Source organism: Sapajus apella, unplaced genomic scaffold, assembly GCF_009761245.1.
Source record: "Sapajus apella isolate SASKATOON/1434 unplaced genomic scaffold, GSC_monkey_1.0 scaffold179, whole genome shotgun sequence".
NCBI classification, from domain to species: domain Eukaryota; kingdom Metazoa; phylum Chordata; class Mammalia; order Primates; family Cebidae; genus Sapajus; species Sapajus apella.
The window spans coordinates 1034238-1040237 of record NW_022437119.1 but is presented as its reverse complement, the minus strand read 5'-3'; positions in this window follow the sequence as shown (position 1 = coordinate 1040237).

Genomic DNA, 6000 nt, shown 5'->3' with positions numbered 1-6000 from the left:
CCAAGGTGGTCAGGGCACAGCTTGGTTTTATATATTTTAGGGAGACATGAGACATCAATCAATATGTGTAATATGTACAATGGTTCAGTCCAGAAGGATGGGACAACCGGAAGCAGGGAGGGAGCTTCCAGGTCATAGGTAGGTAAGAGACAAATGGTTGCATTCTCGAGTTTCTAATTAGCCTCTCCAAATGAGGCAATCAGATATGCATTTATCTCAGAAAGCAGAGGGGTGACTTTGAATAGAATGGGAAGCAGAGTTGCCCTAGGCAGTTCCCAGCTTGAGTGATTTTGGGGCCTCAAAATTTGTTTTCCTTTCACATACTCCTCAGTATGGAACAATGCTTCTCTAGACAGGTCTATTTACTATTTACTGGAATATTCTCACTTCTACATCTTTGCCATTTCTCTTGGCTATAATGCTCTCCTACCTCCTGTGTGTGTCCAAATGGTATTTGTATTTTAAACTAATTTTTATGAAAATAACGTGTATACATAGTTTAAAAAGTAGAAGTTACAAGCCTTATAAAGAAAAAAAAAGTCCCTTATCCCTTTCTTCCCTACTCTAGATTTGTGTTCCTAAAGGCAAGTAGTTTGTTATTTTAGTTGTTTTCTCTGCTATTTACCTCCTCATTTCTAAATAAAATAATTATACTGTATTAATATATCTGGACAATAGCTTCTTATTATTGGAGATAAGGATTTAGTCTCTTTTTTTTTTTTGAGACAGAGTCTCACTCTGTCACCCTGGCTAGAGTGCAATGGCGTGACCTCGGCTCACTGCAACCTCCACCTCCCGGGTTCAAGCAATTCTCCTGCCCCAGCCTCCCGAGTAGCTGGCATTACATGCGCCTGCCACCACACCCAGCTAATTTTTGTATTTTTAGTAGAGACGGGGGTTTCCCCATGTTGGCCTGGTTGGTCTATGAACTCCTGACCTCGTGACCCACCCGCCTCAGCCTCCCAAAGTGCTGCGATTACAGGCATGAGCCATCGCACCTGGCCACGATTTAGTCTTTTTATGCCACATCTTTCTAACCTCTTCTCTATCCTCTCAATATAGTTTTGTAGGATGTTGAATTCTGAATTAGAAATAATTTCTTAGCCAGGTGTGGTGGTTCACCATTGTAATCCCAGCATTTTGGGAGGCCGAGGCGGGCAGATCACTTGAGGTCAGGAGTTCAAGACCAGCCTGGCCAACATGGCAAAAGCCTGTCTCTACCAAAAATACAAAAATTAGCCAGGCATGGTGGCAGGGGACTGTAATCCCAGCTACTCTGAAGGCTGAGGCAGAAGATTCATTTGAACCCAGGAGGTGGAGGTTGCAGTGAGCTGAGATCGTGCCAATGCACTGCAGTCTGGGCAACAGAGTTGGACTCGGTCTCAAAAAAAAAAAAGAGAAAACGAAAGAATGTCTACAGAATCTTGAAGGCCAAACTACATCTCAGTGAGCATATTGTGGTTCCTAGCAATTGCCTCTTTCCTTCCACGGTGCTTTTTGAAAAACTAAACTATCCTTTTAGTGATCAGTTATAGAACCTTGCTTGCCTTTGATATTATGATTACTAGAATATACCTTCTTCCTCTTTTTGAAAAGCAATGCAGTATTAGATCATCTCTCAGTCCCTTTGGACTTTTGCCATTCTCTGTGATTACTAACCTCATCTGTCAGTACCATAGGATGTAATTAATACGGGCTATTTGGAGGACAATAACAGGGAGCCCTGATCTCATCTGAGGAAGTGACATTTAAGCTGAGATCCAAAGGATGAATAGCAACGGCGTGTGAAAGCATTCCAGCAGAGACTGTTGCCTGTGCGAAAGCTGTCAAGAAAGAAGGAGCTTTGGGAACTCAAGGAATGTAAGCAGACCAGTGGGGTAGAGCCTGGTGAGAGGAAAAGTTGTCCACCTGAGGTTAGAGAGAGAAGGCAGAGGTCAGAGAATTCAGGGTTCTTGTTGGTGATGTTAAGGTGGGATTTTTGAATTTATACCAAGAGAATGGGAAGCTACTGAAAAGTCATAAGCAGGGGAGTGATTTGATCTGACTTGCTTTCCATAGATTTCTGTGGTTACAGTGTACAGAATAAATTGGAGGGGCTCGATAGGAAGATACAGGTAAAACTGGTCATAAACGTCAAGGCTAACCTTGGAAGGGGAAAAGAAATTTCAAATGGGCAAAAGACAGTCTTAGCAGGTATGTTTGGAAGCTCAGCATAGATGGTTGAATTCCTTCAATTTGCTGATGATGGGGTGATTTAGATGCTAATACCACAGCCTCAATTTTTTTCTTCTTTTTTCCTTTTTTAGTATTAGATGGAAATGACTCCTTCGCACCATTCCCCTCCTGCCAGATCACTTGAATTGCTGACCGACCCACAGATCCTAGAAGCAGTTTGCCCTCCTCCGTCACAGGTGTGGCCTACATCCTATGCTCTAGTGGTTGTTTCGTTCACCTGCCATGGTGAGATTTCTGAGGGGTTGAGGTAGAAGGTACGGAAGATTGGGGGTGGGGACAATAGGAAACAAGCGCTCCTGAGTGATTTGTACAGAAATGGTGCAACAGAATTGGAAGGATTGAGAAAGAACTCTTTCCCTTCCCTCCCTCAGGTAGCAAGCATTATCTAGTCAAGTTGATAATAAGGACAGAAAGAAGGCTGCTTCCTCTGAATTCCTACCTGCTGGAGTCCCGGGCTTCTTTCTGTTGCAGTTTGTAGTCAGCTGATCCACCAGAAGAGTTGGTGTTACGTGTCAGGGTTCCGACAGTTTGGGCAGGAGGAAGTTCGTTTTTGCAGTTCTGTTCCGTGGAGTTGTCCGAATGAAAATGCTGGCCGAGAGCCTGCTTTACATAGTCACAGACAACAGCTTTCTACAACACCTGGGTTTTCTTTGGAAACTGTGAGGAGGCATTAAAAAGAACCAAAATCTTTTTTTCCTGCCTTAAAAAAACAAAGGAATGACTCTGAAGGATGTGTGTGAGAGTAGCTCTCATTTCAGGTTGAGTTTGGATATAGAAAAAGTCACCTTGCATAATTTTATGTTTTGCTGAGTATATTTTGATTTGCATGGAATTGCATTAAAAAAAAATAGAGTGGCCAGGCACAGTGGCTCACACCTGCAATCCCAGCACTTTGGGAGACTGAGGCGGGCGGATCACAAGACCAGGAGTTCAAGACCAGCCTGACCAATATGGTGAAACCATGTCTCTACTAAATATACAAAAATTAGCAGGGTGTGGTGGCGGTTGCCTGTAGTCCCAGCTACTCAGGAGGCTGAGACATGAGAATCCTGGAACCCGGGAGGCAGAGTTTGCAGTGAGCCAAGTTCATGCCATTGCACTCCAGCCTGGGTGACAGAGCGAGACTGTGTCTCAAAAAAAAAAAAAAAAAAAAGAGAGACGAGGTCTTGCTATGTTGCCCAGGCTGGTCTCAAACTCCTGGACCCAAGCGATCTTACACCTTGGCCTCCCAAAGTGCTGGGATAACAGATGTGAACCACCGCATCAGGCCTGGAATTGCATTTTTTTTTTTTTTTTTTTTAGATGGAGTCTTGCTCTGTTGCCCAGGCTGGAGTGCAGTGGCACGATCTTGGCTCACTGCAGCCTCCGCCTCCTGGGTTCCAGTGATTCTCCTGCCTCAGCCTCCCGAGTAGCTGGGATTACAGGTGCATGCCACCATGCCCAGCTCATTTTTGTATTTTTAGTAGAGACGAGGTTTCCCTATGTTGGTCAGGCTGGTCTCGAACTCCTGACCTCAGGTGATCTGCCTGCCTCAGCCTCCCAAAGTGCTGGGATTACAGGTGTGAGCCACTGTGCCTAGCCTGGAATTGCATTTTTATAGTAGAGCAAATTAGACTGGACCCATCAGTATAGGTATTGTATTACAATAAATTGAGAGAACAAATAAATAACAGAATTATAAGAAAAATATGATAAAAAATACTGCTATATCTTTTTTTAGGGGGGTGGAGTTTTGCTCCTGTCACCCAGGCTGGAGTGTGATGGCTCCATCTCGGCTCACTGCAGCCTCTGCCGCCCAGGTTTAAGCGTTTCAATTCTCCTGTCTCAGCCTCCCAAGTAACTGGGACTACAGGTGCTCACCACCACGCCCGGGTAGTTTTTGTATTTTTAGTAGAGATGGGGTTTCACCATGTTGTCCAGACTGGTCTCAAACTCTTGACCTCCGGTCACCCACCTTGGCCTCCCAAAGTGCTGGGATTACAGATGTGAGTCACCATGCCCAACCCAAAACTGCTATATCTTGAGGAATCTTAAAATTCCTGTGATTAGGCTGCAGTAACATGACAATGGGCAAGTATGAGAGAATACTGCAAACAAAAAAAATTTCTGGTCACAAAATTTTTTTAAAGTTGATCTGTCTGAATCTATAAGCAAAGTACATTTTTCCATTTGTTTAACAGAATTGAATTTGGAACGATATTACTATTCACTAGCAAGCACTTGCGTCCCCAAATGTCTAGTTTATTACTTATTTTACTGATAAGGATGTATTTTGATAAGAATTCTAGACTTATGCCTAGAACAAATGACAGTAACCTTCTCCACATCCCAATTCCAGTATCTAGAATGTCTGCCACGTAGTAATCATTCAACATATAAACTAGTGAATTAAATTAAAGTAGTTGCTGTATTCAATAAAAGTAAAGCTAGAGGCTAGGCACGGTGGCTCATGCCTGTAATCCCAGCATTTTGGGAGGCCGAGGCAGGTGGGATCACCTGAGGTCATGGGTTCGAGACCAGTCTGCACAACATGGTGAAACCCGGTCTCTACTAAAATTATAAAAATTAGTGGGATGTGGTGGTAGGCACCTGTAATCCCAGCTACTTGGGGGGCTGAGGCAGGATAATCACTTGAATCCAGGAGGCAGAGGCTGTGGTGAGCCAACACCTCACCACTGCACCTCAGCCTGGGTGACAGAGTAAGACTGTCACACACACACACAAAAAGTAAAGCTAGAAAATAACTCTATTTGAAAATAAATCTTTAAAGCAGCAGAGAGCAAAGCTTTAGATCCATTTTGTCAATAAAATATCGTAATATCTGATTAATATAAATTATAAATCGTAAAAACCATTAGATAATAGCTCAACTGTGAGCAAAGAGAAGGAATCATAATAGGGGAAGAATTGAAAACGGTTGGTTTTACTTCTTGGCAGTTAAGTCAGTTTGGGAACAAACCTTAGGTCTCCAGCATTTGCATTTTATCGGGGATGGGCTTCTCATTGATCACAGAATGAAGTTCAAACTTTATAACATGTTTCTGAAGAATTTTACATTTTAGCTTTCGTTCGAGTTGCCCTTACCTACACATCCTGGCGGTCTGCCACTATGGTGTGATCTCTTTCTTAGTTTGTCCTGCGCTTTTTCACTGATCTCTCCCCCTCTACCCTGGACTTTTTGTCCCCTTGGGCTCAGTCAGGTCCTCTAAAGCCTTCCAACGTTTCAAGGGCCAGTTTAATCTCCAGAGCTTTTTGGAAAACTCCCCAGACCCTCTTTTCCGATGCAATATCCCTCTCCCCTATTTCCTTAGCACTTTGAACTCTAGCTGTTATTAAATTCTAATGTGGCGTTTTCGCTTGTTTTTATCCCCCAACCAGACTGCGACCACCCTGTTGGTGAGGTCTTTTAAGAAATTGCTGTGTCCAGACTTGGCACAGTGCCTGGTACAAAGAAAATGACCAGTAAAGGTTTGTTGAAATGAATCCAAACTCCAGAGGGTAAAGGAGAAGCACCTGTGCCTAGCAGTAAAGGCCTTTCACGACCTTCGGGAAAGCCTGTGGTGTGGCCGGGCCCTGTCCCCAGCTCTAGACTGGCAGGAGAATGTGGCGAGGCGGAAGTCTCGTGTAAGTCTCTGAACTCCCTTTACTTATTTCTTTTTGACTTTTATAGAAGAATCTGCAAGTTCTGCCACAGCCTTGGGCCCCGCCTTCAGGGGCGGTGAAAAGGGGTGGGGTTGTGATAGTTGGGAGGGATGCCCAGCCTCG